Source organism: Peromyscus eremicus, chromosome 16_21 (assembly GCF_949786415.1).
Source record: "Peromyscus eremicus chromosome 16_21, PerEre_H2_v1, whole genome shotgun sequence".
Taxonomy (NCBI): Eukaryota; Metazoa; Chordata; class Mammalia; order Rodentia; family Cricetidae; genus Peromyscus; species Peromyscus eremicus.
Window position 1 is genome coordinate 52,826,767 of NC_081432.1, and position 27,990 is coordinate 52,854,756.

The window sequence follows — 27,990 nt, forward strand, 5'->3', positions numbered from 1 at the left end:
CACCTTAAATTCTTTTCTGTGACTGACAGTTTCATCCATTCCTTCCTGGGGCTACTATTGAAATTCCTTTGTACTTGTAGAAGCAAGTTTGCTGGTTCAAGAATTTTGTTTTAACTCTGCCTTTAAGACTCGTCAGCAGAAAATTAGGATAAGGAATCCTAATTTATGTTTCAAAGGCCTTGATGGGAGTGAGAAGTATTTTTATTTACATTCTCCCCACAAAGTGTGTCAAGTCAAGATGATGAACCACAGCACACTACTGTACAGTTATTAGAAAATTCCAGAGGGATCTGTGAAATATGAGAAACAAGGACAAATGGGGATAATGCCAGCTAACCTTAATAAGGCTCCTCGATTGTGTGCAGCAGCTGGGAACAGTGTGGAGAGAAGAAGAGTGGGCACTTGACTTTCTCTTGTTGACAGTTGTGTACGTATTATACATATGTGTGCAACATATTGTATAATACAATACAACTATTCCAAATATTTCTACTGCTATATAACTCAACCCAAATACCAAAGTACAATTAACATCCAGAGTGACTTAATCCTTTGTTTTGTTGACATGAGTATTATGCATAGAAAAAGTAAAGACTGCACAGTGAATGCCTCAAATACTATACAGAATCTGTAATTAATACTTGACTACATTTACTTTACCCCATATCTGTTCATTGTCTGGTCTGCTATATATGCATCCATTTTATTTACAGAAGCGTTTAAAAGTAGACTAGAGACTTTTAAATCTGAATGATCTTTATTTCCAGTTATCTAGATGTTGCTTTATTCACTAAATGTTAACACAGGTGAATTTAGCTTTTATTACAAGTATGTATTTTTTTCAAGTATTTGGTCCAGTTGAATGAAAGTGTTTCATTTATTAGATGATTTCATTGTCAGACCTTGGAACATATGAAAGGTAGGTGGACTGGATTGTTTTATATCAACTTGACACAAGCTAAAGTCATCCGAGAGGAGAGAACCTCAATTGAAAAATGTCTCCATAATATCAGGCTATAGGCAAGCATTTGTAGGACATTTTCTTAACTAGTGATTGATATGGTAAGGAACAATCATTGTGGGTGAGGTCATTCTTGGGCTCATGGTCCCAGGTTCTGTAAGAAAGCAGGATGAGCAAGCCATGAAGAACAAGCCAGTAAGCAGCACCCCTCCATGGCCTCTACATCAGCTCCTGCTTCCAGATCCCTGCCCAGTTTAAATTCCTGCCTCAACTTCTTTTGATGATGAACAGTGAAACAGAAATGTGGTTCAAGGTGTTTCATTGCAGTGATAGAAACCCAAAGACAGTGAGGATGAAGAGGAATTAGTTTCCATCTTCGCTCCATTCTGCATAGTGAAGGAAGTATAAGTTAATCACATTGAGGTGGATTCAGTTGCTTCACGTTTCTGGTTTTACTTCACCCCTCCCCCCTAGGGGTGACATTAAGCTTCCATCAGTTTCTCCCCTGTGATGGAATCACCACCATCACCCCTTGTATTGTTCCTGTTTGATCCTTGCACAGATCCCCCTCCGATGTCAGGACTGGCTGAGAAGTCACTGGGAAGATCCTCTGGACCCAGAGGCCTCTTGACTTAAAGACAATTTTGTCCCACTCCCTCATCCTACACCCAGGGCTCTCACACCTCAACTAACACCCATGCTTCCTTTTAAAAATCCCAAGCATATCTCTTCCAGCCCAGAGGGTTTGGGGTTCACAACCCATGCCAGGTAAAACAGGCTAGCAAAGCATTCCTCTAAATTCATTGTTTAATCAAGGATCTGGTCCTTGAGATATCGGAAGCTGAGCATTATCTCATTGTTTCTCTTTGCACTTCAGCTGTGACCTTCATTTCCCTCAGGCCAAAACTTAGTTTAAACAGAGGAAAGGTAGTAGGATTTAAAATCAGCAAAATAAAATAAAATTTTATGCGCCACAGTCTAACTCTATGTGTCAATCTGTTTTCAACAACAAGGATCTCAACTAGGAGTGTGTTTGCCCCTTAAGAAGACATCCAACTATCAACATTCATGTTCTCACAATTCCAACTTGTGGATGTTGCTGACATTGATTACATAGATATGTTAGACACTGATTAGCCTACGATGCACAAAACGGTCCTCACCTCAAAGTGTGTTCCATCATAAAACATCAAGAATGTGAAGGTTTTATTCCCTATGGTGGGATGCCTTGCTCAGCCTTGATGCAGTGGGGAGGAGCTTGGTCCTGCCTCAACTTGATATGCCATGCTTTGTTGAGTCCCATGGGAGGCCTTACCCTTTCTGATGAGTGGATGGGGAACTAGAGGGTAGAAAAGAGGTGAGGGGAGAGAACGAAAGGAAAGGAGGGAGCAGAAACTGGTTGGTATGTAAAATAAATTTAAAAAAATAATAATGATGAAAAAAGAGTATGAAGGTTTAAAGGGGAAAACCATTTTTCTAAACCTGATCTAAACCGTTGCTTCTAAAACGGTGTTTCGGGGAGTCTGGGCATCTTATGGAAGAGTCATTTCAAGAGCTGAGGAAACAACCCTTCCTTTTCAAATGGGAAAAACCCATGTTGCATATAAATCAGAGCACAACGATTCTGCTGGGGAGACACAGGGAATGGATACGCAAGTATGTTTTAAAACTTAGTAGGTGATCTTTTGTGTACTATTTCCATACATTTCTACAGAATACAATCTTCTTCAGTATGGCAAGGTTAAGGTTCTGTTTTACCATTTGATGACATTTTAAAGCTTTTAATTTGTACTAGTATATATGATTAGTTCACAAAAGAAGCAATCCTTCCCAATGAAAACAGAAAAAAATTCATAATTTCAGAAAAAATTCAATTTAAATATTTTAGTCACTGATCTACTTTTTATGTCCTCTGCACTTTTTTCATTTTTGTATGAACCAGTACAAACGTGATTACAGGCTAGCCAGCACTGGCAGATTGATGTGAATCAGTGCTACAAGACTCTTCACCTCCAAGCACTCAAGGCAAACTCATCCTACCTCTCTGGTATTGTTGTCTTGATTTTTCTTTCTCACAATACTTTCTTTTCTATCCAATGACCCTTCGAAGATTCCCAACCAAAACAGCAACCCAGAAGCGGCCAACATTGGTGAAGACTTCTTTAGTAAGCCAGGGCAATTAGTCTTGATTATGCAGTCTTGTTCAATTACACATTAATTTCACACCCAGATTCTATTACAGGATAACAAAATCCTCAGAAATCAAAGTAATCACTTCAATCATAATAATTAGCTGCTGGATTTCTGGTGTGTGTGGGGGTGGAGTATTTAAAACTGCATCTAAGTGTTAATAATTATGAAGAAAAGAAGTCATCCAGTGGCTGTGCCGCCACATGAAATTGCTCTCCTGACTCCGGACTCGAAGGCCAGCATTAGTGGACCATGACAAGAGCTGGCTGCCTAGTGGGCTGTGCTGTTGCTGTCACTGCAGATGTTGGAACCAGCAGCAGTTTCCATACCTACCTTAAAGAGCATTAACTGTAACTATCAGTGAGCTTCTCATAGGAAAGGCACTGGGAGGTTCTGAGAGAGAAGGTCTTAGCTATTGGAAAGATAATACTGAGACTGGACAGGAGTTGGGCAACAGAAGCGTGACCAAGGAACCTGAATCTGAGGCAGATTAGATTGGAAGAGACAATAATTCTCCCCACCCCCAATTCTAAGGACCACCATAACCCAGTGCAGTATTCCAACCAAGACAGAGGCACTCAGGTGATCTGACCTTCCATACGCCTTAAGACCCTGCATCCTTCCTAGACAGTTACGTCTTGGAAAGTTGGATCATTAATTCTACAGAGGCAAGATTGTAACTTGCTAGGAGAGAGGGGGAGACTCTGGCCAGGATATTCTGGGAGAAAGTAGTTTACACTCAGGAATCCTCATCTAGAAGGGCACAGTGAATTAATTTGTCAGAATTACTGAGACTAGCATTAATTTGTCAGAATTACTGAGACTAGCAGTTCTCCTCTCTGCCTGAAAACATTAAACCAAATAATAGTGCAAAGGAGAAATTACAGTGTCCCAATGACAGAAAATACTGACAAAATACTTAACAAGCTCAACATTCTTTTATCATGTCATCACTTATTTTTTCAACTTTTTAGTATGTAAATTTATAATCATTATTCATAAAAAATTTGTGTTTTAATTGTTAAGCTACTGAACATTAAGTTCTATCTCACAAAGAAGGTCTTTTATGTCTGTCCCTTCCCTTTCAACACTTATGGAAGTCATCCTCTATTCTACATTTCTAAGTATGCAATAGTCTCTACCACCTCTCATAATTACCGGTCAAGGACTTTTCTGTCACTCATCTCTTTCTTTCTTTCCCCTTCACTATTTTATTTCACCCCTAAATACTGATGCTCTTTGCCATAAGATAAATCAACAAACTAAATTTTCTCCAACCTATACCCGAACACCTCTGTCTCTGAACTCCATTATATACACAAGTGATATGCACAGTATATTCTACTGCAAACTAATCTTGGGAATTCTGGTCAACACTTAGTAGGAACTATAGCCATCTCCTTCTATAAACTACAGCAGGAGACATAATTCCTAGTGAACCCAACCTTCCAGAAAGACTCACATAAGACAACAAATCAAAACAGTGGAGAAGAAGGGAAATTAAAACTGGATGATACATCCATTCCCAAATGTGGGCAAAACACATCAAAGTAACACAGAGCACATTTGATAGCAACTCTTCACACCAAATCCATCACCTCATGACTCAATAATGAAAACAAAAGGAACTAGTTAAAAATGCCTGAGAAACAATTCAGAGTTAGACTTTTCAAGAGGATCAGGGACTGTATAGAGAACGTAAAGAAGCAGGTGAACAAATAAGGACAAATCAGGACCTAGACAAGAAAGTCATCAAAGTGAATGAAAAAGTAACCTGGTGAAGAGAATTTTGGCAAGGGTTTTGAGACAATGAAAAAAAGAAAAAACAGAAATTCTAGAAATGAAATAAACACCTAAAAAACAAAACAAACAAACAAAAACGCCAGAAAGCATCCTCAACAGTCAAAACCAAGCAGACAGAGCAAAGTTAAGACAGCAATATACTCACACATATAAAAAGAAAACAACAGACATGAATGAAACTTCCTAGAAGTCTGGGATACATTCAAGAGATCAACTTGAAGAATCTGTGAGGCAGAAGGAGCAGAGATAAAGTCAAGTGGTACACACAGTTTATTTAGAAATTATACTCAGAAATTACCCAAACCTGAAGAAAAAAATCAACATCCAAGCATAAAAACTAAACTCTAAATAGATATGACTAGAGAGCAACTTCTCCATGACATATCACAATTGAGACGTTGTGCTGATTAGTATTTTGACAACTTGATATAAGTTAGAGTCATTGGGGAAAAGGGAACCTCTACTGAGAAAACACCCTTACCAGATTGTCCTGTAGGCAAGCCTGTTGGGCATTCTCTTGATGTGTGTGTGTGTGTGTGTGTGTGTGTGTGTGTGTGTGTGTGTGTGTTGTGTGTGTGTGTACGGGTGTGTGTGTGTGTGTGTGTGTGTGTATGTGTGTGTATAACAGGATGAGCAAGCCATGGTAATAAGCCAGTAAACAGTGTTCCTCCATGGTGTTTGCTTCAGTTCCTGCCTCCTGACTCCTGCTTTGAGATTCTGCTCTGACTTCCCTACATGGTGTATTACAACTGTAAGCAGAAATAAACCATTCCCTTCCCAAGTTCCTACAGTCATGGCATTTTAGCCCAGCCATGGAAACCCCAAGTAAAGCAGATGTCAAAATGGTGAGCAAAGGAAACAATTATAACAGCTATAAGGGAAAAATATCAACTTAAATACAAAGGCAAAAACACCAGAATAGGCCGGGCGGTGGTGGCGCACGCCTTTAATCCCAGCACTCGGGAGGCAGAGGCAGGCGGATCTCTGTGAGTTCGAGGCCAGCATGGTCTCCAAAGTGAGTTCCAGGAAAGGCGCAAAGCTACACAGAGAAACACTGTCTCGAAAAACCAAAAAATAAAACCAAAAAATAAAACACCAGAATATTATTAGATATTTCCTTGGCTACCTTAAAAGCAAGATAAGCATGGACTAATATATTTCAAACCCTGAAAGTAAATAACTGTGAATTACACCCAAGGCAGTTATAAAAGGAAAGTTTGTAGCTATAAAGACTCACATTATAAAACAAGAAAGAATGCAGAAAAATAGCTAATGATACACTTGAAGACAAAAGAAGAAGAAGAAGAGAGGAAGAGGAGGAGGAGGAGGTAAATGCAGCAGACAACAAGAACTAATAGAGATTAGGGCAGACACAAAAAAAATCTTGCAATCAAACAACAAATAGTTCTTTGAAAAGATTAACAAGATTGACCAATCTCTAGCCAAACTAACAAAAATAAGACACAAAGTAATAAAATTAGAGATAAAAGGAGAGTTATTACAACAGACTCCAATCCAGAGGATCATTAGGGAATGCTTTGAAAAATTCCAAAAACCCTGAAAAATGAAAAAAATGAATACATTTATAAATTTGTATTAGCTACAAAAATCAAACCCAGATGATATAAGCACTTTAAACAGACACGTAACAAAGAATGTTATTGGAGCAGTAATTAAAAGTCTCCCCACAAAGAAAAGTCTAAGACTTGATGGATTTCCAGCTGAGTCTCCTGATCCTTTAGGGAAGATCAAGCATCAATACTTCCCAGTCTGCTCCAAAAATTAGAAAGGGAAGGAGATGATCAAACTCATTCTATGAAGCCAGTGTGACATCATACCAAAACTAGATAAAGCAGAACAAAAAAGGAAACGCAGAACAACTGTTCTGATAAACATTAGGTGTAAAAATTCATAATAAAATACTTGCAAATTGGATTCAGGAACATACTGGAAAGGTCACACATTATGACTAAGTTGGTTTCATTCCAAGCATGTAAGGTTGGTTAGCATAGACAAATTAAGTAATATAATAGACTATATAAATAGTGTAAGGGTGACTCTTTGAGAAGCCAACACACATAATTTCAGGTTTGTCTTTCAGTCTCTAAATACCACTCTTTCTTTGATTTTTCATTCTATTTTTTTTTTAAAAAAAATAGATTTTATACAATATATTCTGATCATGATTCCCCTACCCCAACTCCTCCCAGGTCCTCCCCACTTCCCACTCACCCAAATCCACACTTTCTTTTTCTCTCTATCATTAGGATACAAAAGGCATCTAAAAACATACTAATAACATAAGGTTAAATAAAAACCAGAACATGACAAAACAAACAAAATAAAAAGAGCTAAAAAAAAAGCACAAGAAATACATATAGATTCAGAGACACATGGTTGCATACACAGAAATCCCATAAAAACAAAACAAAACAAAACAACAACAAAAAAAAAAACAGAAACCATACTATATACTCAAAGGATCTAGAAAGTTTAAAAAAAAAAAAACCAACAAAACACTATGAGACAAAGAGCCTCCAAAACGGTCATTGAGTTTGTTTTGTGTTGGTAATCTATTGCTGGGCATGGTGCCTGGCATTAAGGTCACTCTTTCTCTTAACCCTCATGCTTTATATAATAGTTAGTTAGATAGATAGATAGATAGATAGATAGATAGATAGATAGATAGATAGATATATGGCAGGCAGAAATTATAAAATCATTTTGTTAACTGCAGAAAAACTACTTGACAAAGTTTTATATTCCTTCATAATAAGAGCCATAAAGAAATTAATGATAGATGCAAATAATGCACAATAATGAAAGCCAAATAAAGCAAACCTGAGGCAACATTATACTAAAGTGAAGAGAAACTGGAAACATTTCCTTTAAAATATGGAATGAGACAAAGATGGTCCACTCCACTTTTATTCCATATGGTGCTTGAAGTCTTAGAGCAATGAGACAAAAGGAAGAGATAACAAACAGATACAAATAGTAAAGAAGAAACCGAATTATGCCTGCTTGGAGACAATACAAATTTATGTTCAAAAGCTACCACAGACACTGGCAGAAAATGTTTAGATTTGATAAAAATCTTTAAGTAAAATTGCAGATACAAATCAACCTATGAAAATGTTATTAGTTGTAAGTATCAGTGACATGCTTCTTGAGGGAAAACATATGAAAATGATCCTGTTCACAATGATTTTGAACTACTGCAATGAAAAACTTAAAATGCTGACAAATAAATTGAAGAAGCAGCTACATTCTGGAACAGCCTTCCATGCTTCCGGATTGGCAGAACTAATATGTGAAAATACACTGCACCATCCAAAGCAACCTAAAAGTTTAATAAAATTCCCATCAGAATGTCAAGTATCACTCGCCTGAGACCCAGATAGCCAAAGCAATTCTAAGCAGTAAGAACACTGCCAGAAGTATCACAGTACTTAACCTCAAATTATACTACAGAGCCATAGAGACAAAGACAACATGTTACTGGCACAAAAGCAAAAATGTAGACCAGTGTAACAGAATATAGGATTGAGACTTAAATCTATACAGTTGTAGCCACATAATATTTGACAAAGGTATTAGAAACATACATTGGAAAACTAAATAACCAAAATAAACTATTAAACAAATGGTGCTGACCATGCTTGATATCCACCTGCGATAGAATTAAATTAGATCTGTATCTCTCAGACTGCACAAAATCAATTCAAAATGGATCAAAGACCTAATTTCAAACCTAAAATATTGAAATTTCTAGAGAAAAGTATAATCAAACTACTTCAAGACATAGACACAGGCAAGAATTTTCTGAATAGTACTTCAGTGGCATAGGAAATAGCCCTAAGACTTAGTAAATGAAATTATATTTAATTAATACATTACTTCACAACAAAGGTAACTATCAGCAGAATGAACAGACAGACTACATTTGGGGGCAATTTTTCATCAGTTATATCTCAAATAAGAGCTTGATATCTAGAATATATTAAGAACTACTAAAGCTAACCAATAAAAACCAAAATCACCATTTAACAATTTGGCTAGTGAACTGAACAATTATGAAAAGAAAAAACACAAGTAGACAAAAAATATTTTCTTAAATGTTCAGTATCCTTAGTTATTGGGGAAATGCTAATTTGAGATTGTATCTTAATTCAATCAGAAAAATCATCATAAAACAAAACAAGTAACAACAAATGCTGGTGATGATTTGGGGAAAGAGGTGTGCTCTTTACTGCTGGAAGAAGTACCAATTGGTGCAACTACTGTAGAAATCTGGGGCGGGGGTTAATTTTTATGTCTCTGTATACAGTGGGTGTGAGTCTGGATATAGGTCAGGAAACTAAAAATGGGCTCATAGAAGATGAATATTTGGAGGAAGGGGGTGCAATAGAACACAAATGACATGAAAACAGAAAGGGTACTCGTAGGGGTAGAAGGGTATAAGTGAGAGAGAAAAGAGTGGAAAGACAAACAGGGGAGAAAGATCAACTAACTAAAAGATAAACAAAAATATAATCATATGAAGCATAAGATGACTAATGGATAAAGAACGTATAGCATATACATATAAAGGAATAAATAACTCTTAAAGGAGAATAAATAAATAAATAAATAAATAAATAAATAAATAAATAAATACTTATCCTTAAACCTTCCTACTTTAATCAGCAGTCAAAATTTCCTGGAACCAATAACATGAGTACAGGTAGTTGACACTAGACACAGTAACCTAAAGCTCATGACTGGGTATCAAGATTCATTTTAAGGTGTGGAGACATAGCTCTTATCATATGAGGTCCTTGGCTCAAGACTGGGAAAAAAAAGGTTTTCTTTAATGGTATGACACCTGGTAGGTATATCAACCACATCCCAGAGCAAGCCCCATTGCCAGGAGCATGTGAGTAGTAGGCCAACACAAACTGGACTAATTGAGTTTTTTAAAAAACAGAGGGGGATTGGAGGGATGGAGAGATAAAAAACACAAATGCATGAATAGGGAGGAAAGTAGAGGACAGTCTCTGGGAGGAGATCAGGAAGAAAGATGACAAAGATAAAAATACATTGTATAAAATTTTCAAATGATTAATAAAATCATTATTTTTAAAGAGGGCCAGTTTAAAAGTACAAAGAAGGGAAATACCTGGTATTGTATCTCAATTTGTGACTATTATCAAATTATTTGACTGACAATCTGCCATTTGCTTGTACACAATGAAATACTAATTTGTTTTCCAACATTTTTTCATCATGAAGAATTTAATAAGCTTGTACGGTTTTGAAGTTATATTGGAATGGCACATTCTACTCATCTAAAGAAACCTCATTTGTGAATCTGAGCCAATTTCACGCCTTTTGTTAATCCCAGAGATGTGAGGAGAAAGATCACCGACCCAAATTGTCATGGGCAAATTAATTGAGGCAAGCACTTAATAAAAGCAATTGCTTTTATTCACATACAATGAGCTGTCTTTTCCTAAGGCAGGGTTCAAGAGATCAGCCTTGGACATGAGGAAGACAAGGTTTTCATAGCTCAGGGGTGGGGGTTTTCAAATGCAGGACTTGACAGGCAAGATGGGGTGGGGGGTTACAGAAGCAGAGCATAGGCATAGCAAGTTAGTCATAACTACCTCCTGAAACAAAACATGATTACAAAGTGATCATAACAAAGTGGTCATAACAACCTTTTGAAACAAAGATAGGGTTGCAAGATGGTTATTACAACTGTTTGAAACAAAGGCATGAGTGTCATTTTCTGGAAGAGGCAGTACAGAGCCATTTGTACTTAAGGTTACAGGTGGTGCACAGCCTACTCCTTGAGAAACAGAGATTTAATCACAAACAGGAATGAGTCTAGTTTGTCTTTACTATGAGATGGTTTTTAAGCCTAAGATGGAGGAAGACTGATTCATCACTTTCCTATCGATTCTCAGCTCATTACTTAGCTTCTCCCTCTATGATACACAATATGAAAATAATTTGATCAATGAACAACTCTAAAAAGAGACAAATTAAATCCTAATGCAAAAACCATTTTTCTACGTGGGCTTCAGTGATGTCATGATATTTTATAATGCTAAAATAACTTACATCACCATTAGCTAGTATTAATGAGTCATCTTCAAACGGATGACAATGTAGCCTCCAAAATTAGCACAAACTAAAGACAGACTTTTAATTCTTAAATTTTAAAGCCTAAGAAAAATTCAAGGTACTCATGTATAACACATCCAGATGTTATCAGGTAATGGAACTCATGACTGATTCGCACATCTGCAGTCTTCCAATTATACTTCAGGCTTTGATGCTCTGGGCATTACTTCATTTCATCTTCCTTTGCTTTGCAGATACAGTACATTCGAGAAAAGGTGGCCAAGAATGGGAGGGAAGCAAAAAGAGAATGAAAATACAACTAAAACCATTACATTTACATTCTAGGTCAAAGATGGCGCTTAATTACAGCTATTTCCATACAAGTAATTCTTACATTAGTGCCCTGTGGTTAGAACACAATGTGTCGGGAAACTAGAGGCTCACAGAAGCTTCAGAACATGTGCTTTTTACAAGCATTAGCTCCCAGTAAATCCACCAGGAGAATCCCCTACTTAGCCACTCTGTCATGCTAGGGAGAGAATGCACTGGGTTGCCTTTCTTTTTGCAAAATGGCTGCTACCTTACACTTGCTTCATCATGATGCCCTGAAACAGAAACAAGAACACAAGGAAAGTTTTGAAAAAATCTCATTCCACAAATATTTACTCTTTACTTTGCTTGTACCAAATAAAGGAAAGCCCTCTATCTGAAAATGCTCGTGTGTAAAAAAAGATAAATATTAATCTGTTGCTGACATACTGGAAAACAATCCTGTTGGTCAGTTTCCCAGAATGGCTTCAGCACTGCGGTTGATAATGCCACAGAGGGGAATCTAGGACTCCCTGCACCTCTTTACTCTCAGAACCCTGCTTTTCCAGGTTACTTCTGAGTCCCCCAACCTTCTTCAGCTGTCACAATTTACATACAACTTTCATATTATGAATTTATTTTAATTCAAATAATTCAGCAGTCTGTTCTGAAAGACCATGGTAACCTTTGGGGTCCCTTGGCAGGTGACAATAGTCTGTTTTTTCATTCTAGACAACCACTGAGGTCTTATTTTTCTAGAAAGAAACTTAGACAATTTTAGTCCAACCTACCCATTTTGTTCATAAGGATGTTAGGACACAAAAAGAAGTGTTTGTAGTTTTATATCCATGTGATGAACTAATAAAAGAACTAAGGCAAAAACTCAAATCTCCAAAGCTCTGGGACCATACTATTTCCAGCATTATGCCCCAACTTATTTGGAATCAAATCAGTTACTTAGGTAGAGAAGACTTTCCAACTAATAGCTCTAATTATAGGTAGGAGAGTCACAAAATTTTCTACTTATTCCCATGCCCATTCTCTAATTAAACAAGTGATAAAAGATGTGACTGATGTAATGAACATCAAAAAAGGAGAAATAATGAAATGAACATTATGAGGTTATACGTTGGCTTGAGATCAATTCACTGGTCTTCATTATAGCTATCCACCCAAACTTGGAGTTTTTCCAAATGAGCTTGACTCTGCACTATAATTCACACAGTGGTAGCTTCACAGATTTTATGTATTAAAATATTGTGAACATAAAATTCCTTCAAGAATAGTTTATTCCTCACATGCACATAACATTGTCATAGGCAATATAGTCTTTCCAAAACATAGTCCCTTACCTCAAATTCATTATGATTTATTGTAAAAAGATCCTGAGCTTTCTAAGAAGAGGAATCATGTTATTTGTTCCTGCATCATTTATTTGTTCGTTGTTGTAATTTTTGAACTTCTATGAAATGTAATCACTGTATTATAAGTACCATCAGCAAAGAGAAGCAGAAACAGAGAGACACGGGTATAGGTGTATCTTAGTTAGGGTTTCTATTGCTATGAAGAGACACCATGCCACAGCAACTCTTATAAAGGAAAAACATTTAATTGAGATGGCTTACGTTTTCAGAGGGCATGGTGGCATGCAGGCAGACATAATACTGGAGAAGTAGTGGAGTGTCCTACATCTTGTACAGGCAATAGGAAGTGGTCTGAGATGCTGGGAATGGCTTAATCATATATGAGACCTCAAAGCCAGCCTCCACACTAACACACTTCCTCCAACAAGGCCATACCTACTCCAAAAAAGCCATAACTCCCAATAGTGCCACTCCCGTTGGGATCCATTTTTTTTTTCAAACTACAACAAGGTTAATTTGTGATATATTTTACATTAAAAAATCTCCCCAGACCTTAGTGGTTTAAACCACAAAATGGTATTACCTCACAGTTTCTGCTATTTGGAAACTGAGGCGTGACTCAGCTGGATATCTCTGACTCAAAAGTCTCTCATGGACTGAATCTATACTATCAGGCAGAGCTTCTATTTTTATCTGAAAATTCAGCTTTATAGTTAGGAGGATGCCCTACAACTGAGCTCATTCACAAGGTTATCTGCTATTTCAAACCCTACGAAGGTGGGATCCTCGAGCTTGCCTTGTGACAACTGCCTGCCCTAAAGGAACGATCTGAGAGAACACCCACACAAATACCACACTCCTTTGTAACCTACTCTGAGAAGTTCTACCTGACCTGCCTCATTCTGTTCTTCAGAAGCAGCTCAGTAACTCTAAGTCACACTCAGGAGGAGTTTTTATATCATTTCACAAACTGTCTACCACCATTAGGACTTTGATTTTTTTTTATAACAATTGCTTTATTGTGTTTTAAAAGCCACTAGCCAATGGTAAATTCTGAAAATACATTTGTAAGATAGTCAGTGATAAATTTCAAAGAATACACAAGCTAAACTGAGAAGGACCTAGGAATATCTATCTACTTTGTACTTAATTCAGATGAGGTAGAACCACTCATGGTTGCAGCCCCAAGGACCAGAGTACCTGCAGACCACATAATTTCCCATAATATCTGCAGATCACATCATCTCTGGATATGCCTACAGATCACAGAATCTCCCAACATACCTGCAGATCACAGCATCTCCCATAATACCTTCAGATCACATCATCTCCCATAATACCTTCAGATCACAGATTCTCCCATAATACCTACAGATCATAGACTCTCTCATAATATCTGCAAGTCATGTTATTTCCTATAATACTTGCAGATCACAGATTCTCCCATAATACTTGCAGATCACATCCTCTCCCATAATACCCGCAGATTACAGATTCTCCCATAATATCTGCAGATCACAGATTCCTGAAAAGAGACTGTTCATTTTTGTCTTTATTTTTGGCTGACTGAGATTCTCAGTTCACCTAGATTTGAGGAGATTGCAGGATATTCGGCTCTTAAGGGCAAAGTTGAGAGATTCTAAACAAGCTACAACAAATTGTCATTCTAATTTACTCCCATAATTCACTTCAGCTTTCAGGAAGAAGAATGTCCTTTCTGGTTGGTTTGCATTTCCAATGAGCATCCCCAAACAATACGCTTTATTTAACTATTCTGAGACAGCTGTGCTTCCTGTAGGGAGCTCATACTTCCATGGGGAAACAGAGAACAAGCTTGGATCTTTCCCTTTCAGAATCTTCACCTGGGCATGGGTGAAAAACTTCAAAGAGGAGAGGGAGTGAGGCTCAGCTGGGTTTCTTTACATGACTTTTCTCACAATGGAGCAGAGAGTGTACACTGCTTTGTTGTGTAAGCTTTTCAACTTGATAGAACTTGAGGAAAAGAAACGAGATTCCTCACGCAAACAAACAATAATGATTGAAACTAGGGTTTCACCAGATTCTTTAGCAAGAATTTATAAAGTTCCCACTGTGAACCATATAAACCATGATACATCCTGGGATATGGTTAGGTAGGAATGCATAAATATAAAGGAAAACTGAGATACATCCCATTGTTATGGTGATTGATTCTTAGTACTGTGTTAGCAAGAAAAAAATGGCATTTCATTTATACTCTAAACATTGATATGTTTCCTTCTTTTTGATGAGGGTAAAGGTGTCTTATTTAAATTTGAAGAAACATAGTGCTTGAATTAAGTTTTTTAAATGTGCATGAATTGCAAGTTAAATGTTAAAAATATACTCTAATAAAAGTAAATAGTATGATTAAGGATGTGTAACTCTAGAAATAAAATGGAGGTAACAAATTATAAGATGCTTCCCATTAGAAGAATGTAAAATAGCCCAGCAAGATAACTCAGGGGTTAACTTGCTTACTGCCAGGCTTCTTCACCAGAGGTCATTCCCCCAAAACCCACAAGGTGAAAGGTGATCACTGGCTCCTGCAAGTTGTCTTCCAACTTCCATAAATTCACACGCACTCACACACACATACACACACACACACACACACACACACACACACACACACACACTAGAAGGTTAGAAGACAACTCATATATATGTATATATGTGTGTGTGTATATACATATATATAGAGAGAGAGTGTGTGTGAATGTGTGCTCATTTATGGAGGTTAAAATACAGCACACATACACATACACACACACACACACACATATGTATATAAAGAGTATACGCATGCATTTATGGAAGTTAGAAGAACATATATTATATATATTATATGTTCTTCTAATCTTCTAAATTTATTTCATATATATATATATGAAAACAGTACAAAATGAAGGTTAAGTTTTAAGTTAATTTGGGGCTGGAAATTCTAAAATAGCAATTACAGGAAAAGTCAAAACTCAGAAACCACATGATGGAATAGAGGCCAGCAGTGGGAAGAAGAGCCATAAGCTCTGAGTAAGGTTAGAGGGAGTACAAATACTTACAAGTAAAGGGTTTACCTTGAAATAACCCCATCCCAGGATATGAAAATCTGCTATAGTGAAAACTTCAAGGCAATGAAGAAGAAATTGAGAAAGATAGTAGAAGATGATAAAACCTGATATACTTATGAGTTAACAGAATTAATGTTGTGGAAATGGACTTCGTACCAAAAGCAACCTAGATTCAATGCAGTCCTGATCACCAGGATACCAGTGACACTTCTCACAGAAATAGAAAACAATAATCTTAAAAGGAACGTAGAATTGCAGAAGCCCCCAGACAGACAAAACAATCTTGAATAAGGAGAATACTGCTAGATTTTTTAGTATAATGGATTTAAATTAAACTATAGACATAGTAATAAAAACAGCATGGAAGCCACACAGACACACACACACCAATGGGGTAGAAGGGAGGACACAAACAAAAGGCCACACAACAGCGTCTACCCCTCTTATTACAAAGGTACCTAAAGTACACATTGGTGCAAAGGCAGCATCTTTAACCAATAGTGCTACATGGAGAAGAATGAAACCAGATCCTTGTCTCTTACCCTGCCCAAAACTCAACTCCAAGTGGATGAATAAACAGGAGACTTGAAACTCTCAAACTGCTGAAGAAAAAAATATGGAGTGTGCTTTTCAGGATGTAGGTATAAGTAAGAGCTTTCTGAATAGGAAAAACTATTAGCATTCGCGGAGTAGTTTCTGCAGAATGGTCATATGGGATGTATTTATCATATGAGAAAGATTCACCACTAGAGTCCTGGAAATACTTGTCCTCCACCTCTCCTCTCTTTGCTGTGTCTAAGAATATCCATTTCTAAACTCCGTTGATTCCATCTCCATCTTTGCCCAAAATTTTCTTGCCAATTAGAGACTTCTTGGTATTGGCTTCTTCATCTGAGAAAGGGTTCTAAGAATTGGAAATGGACTGAGAGTAGTTTAAAAAAATACATTTGAGCTCAAGAGTGATATAGACACTGGATCAACATGAGGCATAAGGATAGCTTGGATATGGTAATCCTGCAATTAATGAATACCCTGTGTTTTCTCCCCATTCCCTGTCTCCTCCTATCCCCCTTCTCTTTGTATCAAATCAGAGAGGAAAAAGCCTTTTCAGTTCACCAGCAACACTTGAAATATTTGAGGGTTTATTAAGGATATCCTAGCTGCATTGTTTAGTGGTCAACCAGACTGGCATTGTCAAAGAAAAAATCAGGAAAAAAGGGAGAGGGAAGGATCTATGACAATGAATAGAGACATGCAAAATATGTATTTCCTTCATCCAAGTTTTCCTTCCCTTTACTAGGTCAATTTTGTGACAGCAAATGTCACATCTTTCCCAGTTTAAAGGTATGTTTCAGTGGTAGTGAGTCTGATCCCACTGTTGTACATCCATCCATCTCTAGAACTTTTTCATCTTACAAGACTGCATTTCTGTATATAAGCCCGTTTCATTGAAATTTTCTTAATGGCCAACATGTCAGCCAGTCAACCCTTGTAGCATTTGGCATCTACTTATCTGGTAAAATATCGGGTGGGGGGGGAGTTGAAATAAGGGACGTTGAAATATATGTATGCCCCTAGGGAGTGAACATGTTAAGATGGAAAAGTGGACACGGACACTTGCTGAGTACACACCTGATACTTAGGCAGCAGTTACATTTAAGTACGTTTCCAAAGGGAATAGCTGGTATTTTTATTTCAAATTACTCACTGAAAATACAAAATGCACAGATCAAACTCATGAGGCTATATCATTTTCCAGGTAAAAAATCCTTTCTAGTACAAGGAGTCATGTCATTTTAATTGTACTCCTTAGAATAGTAGTATTCCTGATTGTTAATTGTGATTTGTTTTATTAATTATCTAAGATAATTTAAGATCAAGTGAATCCAACATTGCCAGTTTCTGAAAATTCCAAAACATACTACCTGTTATAATTTAGATCTTGACTATATCCAAAGGTCCGTGTGTTTGATGTTTGGTCTATGGGGTGGTGCTTTGGGCAAGTGGTTGAGATCCTGCGATATGGGGTCTAATGGGAGGTGCCTAGCTCATTAAAGGCACACCCTCAAAAAGGATTAGTGAATACTGTTTCTCCCTCTTCCCCTCTGCTCCTGGCTGCTGAGGTCAGTGATTTTGTTCGAGCACACGTTCCTACTGTGCTATGACCCTTAAAACAATGGGCTAGCTGATCCTGAACTAGAGACTCCAAATCAGTGAGCTAAAATAAACCTCTCTTCAGAAGCTACTCAGCTTAGATAGTTTTGCTACATAGTAAAGCAACACTGGCTAACACACTTCCTAACACATCCCCTCAACTCCTATTGGCTACAATGAAGAGAAGCAGGGATCACAGAGAATCCCTGTGTCCCCAGACCTGTGCACGTGCCAAAAATCACTCCACTTTCTCATTCTCTCCTATCATCACATGACAACCTTACAAACGATCCAAGCCCGGCCAAAGAAGGGGTTACAATGCAATTTGTGCTTGTTAATAAGCTGTGGACATCTCTGAAAATGCTGTCCCACTCACTGCCTTTTCCTATTTCTGTCTCAAGAGGTTACCTTGCAAATCCAAAGTCTAATATCTCTTTTTATAAATGGAAGCCTGTTATTTGTGTTTTGTTTGCTTAAACTCATCTTCTTGTTCCACGGCAACAGACCAAAATAGACAGGCAGATAGATTCCAAGTCAGATCTCTGGGGTTTCTCTGCTTGTGATCATTAATTTTATCTGGATGGTTCTTCCTATAAGCAATTTGCCACCATGATGATTGAGAAGCACATTTTGAAGTGCGAGGCTTTAAATCGGTAATATGTGGAAAGAGAGATAATTCTCTTGCAAAACATATTCTTCAAATTTTATGTTTGGTTTCCAGTGATATGAACCATAAAATCATGCTAGCTAGGCCAAACTGCTTTTATGGAAATCTTGGTTTGGGATAACAAGAATTGAATCTTCGATAACCTCCTTTGGAGTACAAACATCTGGGCTGCAGCTATTGCACATTTATAAAGCTATTTAGAATTTGGGAAGATAGTACCAATGGAAAAGCATATTTCTTCAGTTCCATTTTCTCATGGAAAATGACATACTTGTTGATTTAAATGACTGTTCGGGCCTCATGAAATTCTTCAATAAATGATCCCTTAAAAGAATTTTGTTCTGTGCACTGTGTTTCTGCAGAAGTTCCAAGTCTGTGCATGAATTTATGTGGAACTAGAAAACGATGCCCACATTGGAAACCTAGTGATTTACAAACTTGCTTTTACTTGGCTTCATAAAAAGCTGTGTAATTGACCTCTTTGGACCTCTTAATAACTTGTTTATTTCTAGGCTTCTCCCTCTGGCCTAAAATAACATTATAATTATGCAAGTCTGTGACCCCAACACTATATTAAAAGAGCGTGTGTCATTAAAGCAGGATTACCTGAAACTCTTACCTTGAAGAAATAGCAACATTGTCAAAAAGCAAAGAGACAGAGCATCTTCTGGGACTGGATCTTCTCACCACTGCTACCTCTCTGCTTCCCTGTTTCAGTTGGCAGGACTTCTGTTAACTGCAGTTAATTCAGGCTTTGTCCAAAGTAGACAAAAAATAAGCATACAAAGTGAACATGGAAAAGATGTCATGGAAGGAAGCAGGGATGTAGCTTAGGGACAGAGTGCTTGTCCTTGCCTAGCTTCTGTGACTTCAATCCTGCCACAGAAAGAGAGAGAGAGAGAGAGAGAGAGAGAGAGAGAGAGAGAGAGAGAGAGAGAGAGAGAGAAGGAGGGAGGAAGAAAGGAAGGAAGGAAGGAAGGAAGGAAGGAAGGAAGGAAGGAAGGAAGGAAGGAAGGAAAGATTTTTAAAATAGAAATAGCATAACAATAATATCCAGCCTGACATCATGTGTTATAGGGGAAAACATGAGAACTAAACTGTTGAGTTATAGGGAGGAGCTGTCAAAACTAAACCTAATGTGTCAATCAGGTATCTATTGTCTTTTCCTTGAAGTGGTTTACATAAGCAAGTCATTTTGGCACAGCTCCACTGGAGGGGAATTCTACAATGCAAGGGGATCTAGACAATCTCTGTGCAAAAAGAAAAAAAAGATATGAAATTGTGTTTTCTAACTTTAAAAATGTCTTATGCTATATTTTACCAACTGTGCAACATTAACATTTGTTCCTTTGAGAGGCAAATATATATTAAAGGAATGCATCTATCTCATTGAGTAATACAGTAATTGAAAGTTTAAGGAATTTTTGTAATAATACTATTTTTCTTTAATGCTTTCTAAAACTGGAGATGGAGACAAATTCCTTTCTGTACACAGAAATGAGCAATTTGGAGAAGCGATGGGTAGTTGGTAATGTTTGCAGATAAAATGAGTGGATTTTTAAAATATATGTATTTGAGGGGATGCTCTCCTAGGGATAGAGTTAAGACATCACACTTAAGGGAAAGCTTGAAGCAATGTAGTCATAAAAATTAACAGCTCTCTTACCTCAATACAGACTTGAATCCATGTTTCAAAATGCTTTGTTCATAGCTGATGATGTCAGACGTGGTTGAAATGCTACAATAAGTTTTTATAATGGCATAGTCATAATCAAGGAGTCATCAAAAGGCTCAATTTCTAATCCTTTAGATGAATGTCTATAGTCCAAAGGTGCTCAGTTAAAGAACAGCACTGTCTATAAAAGCAAGAAGTGGAGCTGTAACAAAAAAAAAAGGCTTTATTATAATGTTTCATATTCCCAGAGCTAACCTGAAGTTTTAGGCGTTTGCTTAGGTTCTAGGTACAATGATATTCTATGACTGACAAAGCATTTGTCTGGATCACACATAAACTCCTAATTAGGTCTCATTTCATTTTGGTGTTCCTGCATTCTAGTCTCGTTCAAAGCCCTTACCACACATCAACTCTAATTCTAACAAACCTACACAATGGTTAATAATTATTCATCAGTGAGGTGGTGCAGCTACAGATTTTTAGGATTGAGGACGGAGCCTAAGCAAGTGTCCATAGCCTCATTACTGTCCCTCACCTTACAGAAATAGTCTGAACTTTCTATGCCTGAACCAAGCATGGCTCGGCTCTCCCTTCTCGGCTTCTTTGGAAGACAGAGCCTAAAGGAACTGACCCACACGTGCATACATGCATGTCAATGATAAGAAGGCTGTCTGTCCCCGAGGAGGCCACAGACAGAATGTGTGATCCCCTCAGGGAGACAGTGGTTTCTGACATATTCTGCCTCTGGCAACCCTTTGTCAGTGGATGATTTTGTTTTCAGGGACTTCCATGTTCTGTGACACCTAAACTCACCAATGAATAAGCATGTAACAAACGTGCACTATGTGAAAGGCCTCACTGGTAATATTGCCAGATAAAACATAGTGTGCGTATGGTCCATATTCATTTTTCATTCATCTGAAGTTCAAATCAAATAGGCCATCCTGGTCTCTTGTTTTCTTTCTTTTTGCTAAATCTGGCAACTGTACAAGGAAGAGGTGTGTGCTGATGACTCATTTTGTTTTGAGCTCTCCTCTCTCTCTTGTTGAAACTACCTCTGAAGACAAGGAGAGGAAGTCGTCTGTTGAAGTGTAAACTCACAGATCCTATGCCTTTCGATCAAGACATCTAAAGTCCTCTCAGAGATAGCTTCAACTCTAGTCCTGTCTGCCCAGAAACCCATCCAGTCTAGATAAGCTCTCAGAGTTGGATTGCTTTTGTGTGGTATCCATTCTCCCATTTATTCAGTCATTGTAGAGTCAAAGACTCCACAGGAAGGAGATGACATGCTCAGAAGGAGGTGTTAAGGAGAATGTTTTGAGAGAGCTATTTACAACAGCCCAGTTAAGGAAAGCAGGGAGGATAGGAAAGATCTCCAAGGCAAAGCACATTGAGAACCTGGCCATTCCCATCATCTTGGCTATGAGAGTGGGAGCCATTACTGGACTCCGAGGAAGGCTGAGTCTTTAGCAAAGGCCCAGGAGATGGTAGGGAGTGTAGACAAGAGCATACAGTTCTATAGCATAATAGAGACAAGGGAAATAGAACTTTGCTCCCTGCTGGTACCTGAGCAAACTTTAGCAAGTTTCTACAATAATAATAATAATAATAATAATAATAATAATAATAAAGGCTTGCTCTGTGGTCTATAGAATTCTGCTTCAGCTTCCAAATACGCAGTGCAGAAGTGAATTGAGGACTGGACCTGAAATGGGTGAAGAATGTTACTTCTTTGTTCTCCCACATGGTACCTTTGTGTACTCCCTTAGCATTACATACGTGTGTACATAATATTGACTCCATCCATGTCTTTCTTTCATTACAGCTCCCAGTCATGGATGTACACCTTTTCAAATCTACCATTACAGAAGATAAGGGAGAACATAGCCTACCAAGTCCTAATGGTCAGTGTCAAAGGAGAACAATGGGAAAGGAGGTGGAGTGCCTCTCTTCCTGTCCTGGGATGAGAGAGGTTTTCTTGATAGAAACCCAACTACAAGAAAAGCGAAGTGAGCAGGAAGAGCAAAGCACATGGAGAAGCAAGCTTGGTCCTCATGGCAGGGTATACAAAGTTTGCACCCCATGGCCCCTTCCCCGGGAACCCACCTTTTTATACAATGTAGTATAGTAGTGTAGTATAGTATAGTATAGTATAGTATAGTAGAGCATAGTATAATACAGTATAATTTTACTTCTGTGTGTGTGTGTGTGTGTGTGCTCTTGATATGTTAGGGCTGCAAGCACCTGCATAGCACGGCTTACATATGGAGGACAGAGGATAACTCTTCTTACTTGGTTCTTTTTTTTTCCAGCACGGGCGCTGTGGCTAGAACCCAGGTTGTCAGGGTTGTATAGCAAACCAACCCTTTGACCTCCTAGCCATCTCACCTGCACCCCACTCTCCCGTTCCTTGACTTGTGACTTTGTGTAACATACATCACTCTTCTCTCAAACTTATTCTACAGTTTTTTTTTTTCTAACTGATCCAACCGTAGTAGTGGTGCCCTATATGAGACAAAATGTTGATGAAATGAATAAGTATGGACGCTGGAAAGACAAAACTGTTTTAAACCACTTGAGGCTCCTTAACTGCTCAATACATGCAAAGATCTGTTGCGTGTCAGACAAATTACAGATGTGCGGCTCAACTTCCCCTGGAAAGAGCATCGTTTGTCTTGTACGGCAGAACTCAGGGGACGCCGTGACGTGCTATTTATTAATTAGCACTTGTCCAAGTTCTCATAACTAAATTGTGTCAAATAAGCTTCTCCCCATGAAAGCTGACCAAGTCCTGTGCAGAAACATAATCAGATTGTTGAACAGTAAGCACAGTTTTCTAAAGGAATCAAATAAATTTGATTTTGTCAAATATGTGCCATTTGTTATCACAAGATACGTCCGTAATTGAAAATAAAAGGCAAGCCTTTGGATACAATAATTTTTGTATTTTTTCTTGTATCTCATGCATATTACCCAACTCATTTTAACGTTTTAACAGTTAAGATTCTATACTGACATCCATTGTGGATGTTTTTATGGTTGGCTGCTGTTTTGCCCCTACCCTTCCTGGGATAATTTTATGAAACTATATCTTTTCTCTCTTTGTGCTTAGAATCTTAACCAGGAGTAGGAACGTTAGCTTAACATTTTTTTAGTTCTTATATCTTTTTTTTTAATTACAGGGATGGCACAGTTCTCTAGAAGTTTAACAGCTGAAATCTCACCAATAAATGCTAACTGAAATAAACAACAACAACTATTTGGAAATTCTCTACAATTACATTTCTTATAAAAGAAGTCTCCCTATTGCTGAAGACACCATATAATTAGGTCCCAGAACATGGAGATGTTGAGCTGGTACTGACCTGGAAGCTTCACCCCTGTTGGTTAGCTTTTGTAGGACTAGAAGGTGATATGCACACTCGTGGAGGAGAAAAGCAATCATTAATCTTATTTAGCTGTGAAGACTGGAAACTAAAATAAATACTGACCTGGTAAAGTATCCCCACTGGTGCAACATTGTCTCAAGCATCGTGGGCATAACCAACCACTTTCTGGTTAGATTTAAGTCCCATTCCACAAGATGACACTCATACCTGTCACCATTGTTGGGCCAAGAACCCATGACTAGACAGGTCATGGGTCCTATGGGATAATCTACTACTATTATTCTGCTAAATGGACATAGCACTAAACTGGATCCTAATGAAATGTTGGTATACCCATCAAGTAATTCATCCTCCTGTCTTCATCAGAGAAACTTCTATTTGCAGTAGGTAGTGATTAACACAGAGACTCACAAAAAGCCAAGGTTCCAAGAATAAGAGACTATGGAACGTTCAGCTCTAAAATGGAGCATCTATATTGCACCCTTCCTCCGAAGGCTCATTGGTTATTGTGAATGAGGGTGTGGAAAAACAGTAAGAGCCAGAGGTGGCAAATGAATACAAGGAAACCGTGACCCCTGAACACAGCAGGGCATAGGAACTCATCGGAGTTGTGACAGCATGAATAAGCCAAGTTCAACTTGAAGCCAGACCAAATCCCAGCATGGAGATGGGAGGTGGGCATCAACTCCCACCCTTTGCTGAGATATTGGCAATTGACAGCTACTATTAGGAGAGAGAGTCAATTTTCTCTAAGAGTGTTACCTTTAGTAGGTCAACCACGCTCCCTCCAGTGGAAGGCCACACATTCATGACTGCAGGGACAGCATAAACTGGACCTGATGAGTAAAAGAATAAAAAGAGTTCAGAAATTTGAGTGGACAGAAAAGGGGGATGAATCTTGGCAAGGCTGGGAGAAAGGTCAAAATTTAGTGTAAAAATTCTCAAAGGTGTAATTTTTTTTTTACAATACCCACCTAAAGAAGTCTCTAAAAGAAGCTATGACTAGTACCTTTGCATTTTTCCAACAAATAAACTGCTGTCCCAGTACACAATGTATTTATGATAATCATGTAGTGCAGTCATCAGAAGCTGCAACTCTGGAATCAGACCTGGCTCGGCTTCTTCAGCCACATACTCCCCATCAGATCCAGATTTCTTTTTTTTTTTCTTTTTCTTTTTTTTTTTTCTTGAGACAGGGTTTCTCTGTGTATCTTTGCGCCTTTCCTGGGACTCACTTGGTAGCCCAGGCTGGCCTCGAACTCACAGAGATCCGCCTGGCTCTGCCTCCCGAGTGCTGGGATTAAAGGTGTGCGCCACCACCGCCCGGCCTAGCTCCAGATTTCTTATGGCAGTGCTCATCTGGACACTCCTGATGGATGTTGTCCTGTTGCTATTCATGCTCTGATGGGGCTCCATCTCTGAAATATGGGCTATGTTTGAAGCAGGTAGATGTCACCATTAATGTCAGGGTACAATCTTCATTTGAAGAGACCTCTATTTTATTCTTTTGCTGTCAGAGTCCTCGTTTGGAGAAAGCCAACAGTACATACAAAGAGTCTCCTGAAATCACTGTGGCAAAGGATTAACTTGTCTATCAAGACAATCAGAACATGAGGTCTGACAAAAATCCAACTGAATGAGTTTGGAAGTGGTTACCCCCAATGGAGCTTGAGATCACCTTTTTCCCAGCCAACATTTTGCAGCCTTGGGATAAATCACCCAGCAAAGCTAGAACCAGGTGTCTGATAATCACAAACTATAAGATACACATGTACGTGTTGCTTTTCCACCCTTAAGTCATGTTTTTTTCTCTAAACTTCTTAGTAACTAGGATAGATTTTGGCAATGAATGTGTGGGGTAAATGTGATTTTACACTCAGGAAATAAATGGACTTGGAGTATTGGCTAATACTTAAAGGTGCCTTTTAGACACTGTATAGTTTTTGAGAGGATAATAACCACTCATTGAATAATAAGAAACCCTAATTAATTGACTGAGCTGGCAGTAAAATCTAGAATACAAAAAATTTCATAAAACTGAATATAATAACAAAAGTCAAAAATTCTAAGCAAATTTTATTAAATGAAAACATCTCAGCAGCCCACAGAAAAATAATTCTATTGCAGAATTGCTGTGGAATGTTCTGTATGTCACATGTGTTGCTGATAATAAATAAAACACTGATTGGCCATTGGCTAGGCAGGAAGTATGGGCGGGACAAGGAGGAGAATAAAGCTGGGAAGTGGAAGGCTGAATCAGAGAGACACTGCCAGCCTCCACGATGACAAGCCGCATGTGAAGACCCTGGTAAGCCAGGAGCCATGTGGCAAGATATAGATTAATGGAAATGGATTAATTAAAGCTGTAAGAACAGTTAGCAAGAAGCCTGCCACGGTCATACAGTTTGTAAGCAATATAAGTCTCTGTGTTTTCTTGGTTGGGTCTGACGGCTGTGGGACTGGCAGGTGAGAGAGATTTGCCCTGACCGTGGGCCAGGCAGGAAAACTCTAGCTACACAGAATACTATCTTTTTATAATTAATTGTTTTCTATTATCTCTAAAAGAGAGTTTCATCAAGTTTTTCTTAAACTAGGAGTCTTCTCATTTATGTTTCTGTTGGTATATCTCTAATTTTCTAGAATTAGAAGCTATTCTCTATATTTCTCAATTCCTAGCCTAATGACTCATCTCCACTACCGCATCCTTTGTCATGGAAGCACCTCTGGCTAGGTTCTGCTCACATCACTTCCAGTCTGCATTAACAGCCCTACAACTCCTATCCTGTGTATGACTGAAATCTCTGTTTGTGACTAGGAAAAATGGTGCTCACATATTCAGACAAGCCTGAAACTCAGGGAGCTTTCTTGATTTCTCTTCTCGCATTGAATTGACGATGTAGCTCATCCTCCAGATGGAAAGTTAGAGTGAGAAAAATTAGATTCAAAAGTATAGTTTATGTTTATGAGAACACCAACGTTTAGGAAATCAGCAACTAACACAGGTATTATGGAGGTTCCAGCAGGTAAGAAAACAGTTCCCAGAAGGCAATGTTAAGCAATGAGGAATGCAAATAATGCAGTTTAGGCAAAGAATCCTAGCATAAGTTAGGTACCTTCTGCATGTCAGATGCTGTCATGGTTCATTTTTTCACATATGAAGCAAACATTTACTGCAGGCTAACAATGTGCCTGATGCTATGCATGATCATACAATAGCAAAGACAAAGATACTGTCCTGCCCTTGGACTTCACAATCTGAAGTTATGTTCTTTGAAGCTGCAGGGAGACATTGGATAATAGAAAAAAAAACTACAGAATTAAATTACCCTGTACACTTTGAGGATGTGCTGACCTCAGAATGGAAACCAGGATATGTGTTATGTTGGGGACGAAGTTTTGCTTTTGTTTCTACGGGAGAAGGTAAGCTGTGGATACCATCAAAACTGATAAAGGTTTGATTTGAACAAGAGAGACCTCTTAATTAGAAGAGGTGACAGTTCATCAACCAGCATGACCATCCAATTTAAACTAACTTATACCATTAACACATGCCTTTTCATTTAATCAGATATAATTTACCAAAAGGGAACCTCCCCAACGTAACACATATTCTGGTTTCCATTCTGAGGTCAGCACATCCTTAAAGTATATAGACTGATTTAATTCTGTAGTTTTAAACAAAGTTCTAAACAGTCTTAGTAAATAACAATCACAGAGCCAAATACAGAGGTAATAGCCAAAGAGAACAGAGAGCCACGACTACCTTATCTTACCACCTCACCACCTTTGCTTCTCCAGAGAGAGCTTCTTCCTGTATGACTTGTCTTTTTAATGCTTTCCTGTTCTGCCTTCTCATTGGCTCTAAGCCCAGCCACATGACTTTCTCATCACTGCCTGTCTATACAGACCTCCAGGTCTCCATAGTTGGTACTGGGATTAAAGGTCGTGTCACCACACTTGGCTGTGTCCTCAACCACACAGAGACTATGCCTGACATGTGATCAGATTAAGGGTGTGGGCTACCACCACCTGACTTCTTTTCCTGGCTCTCTATGACTTCTAATCTCCAGGCAAACTTTATGTATTAACATACAAATAAAATCACATTTCAGCACAATTAAAATATCACCACACTTTGACCTTCATAAAAGTCCCAAGAGTGATATTATATCTTTATCTTTCAAATGAAGAAACTGAAGCACTATTAAATTATATAACCTAGTAAAAATGATGTTGCTATAAAAAGTATAGGATGCGTATTAAAGCCTGGGTTAGACC

The 27,990-nt window shown here is 38.1% G+C and overlaps 1 long non-coding RNA gene across 2 annotated transcripts; it reads right to left on the reverse strand.

Annotated features, from left to right (window-relative positions):
• Nucleotides 1–10,405: 10,405 nt before the first annotated feature.
• LOC131893916 (uncharacterized) lies at nt 10,406–24,551 on the reverse strand. Of its 2 annotated transcripts, none has more exons than XR_009374767.1 (4): nt 24,475–24,551; nt 20,315–20,525; nt 19,268–19,356; nt 10,406–11,670 (listed from the first exon to the last, which is right to left on the reverse strand). It is a non-coding gene; the product is annotated as an uncharacterized LOC131893916 (long non-coding RNA). The 2 variants fall into 2 exon arrangements; XR_009374768.1 differs by having other exon boundaries at nt 19,268–19,400.
• Between the last annotated feature and the right edge of the window lie 3,439 nt (nt 24,552–27,990).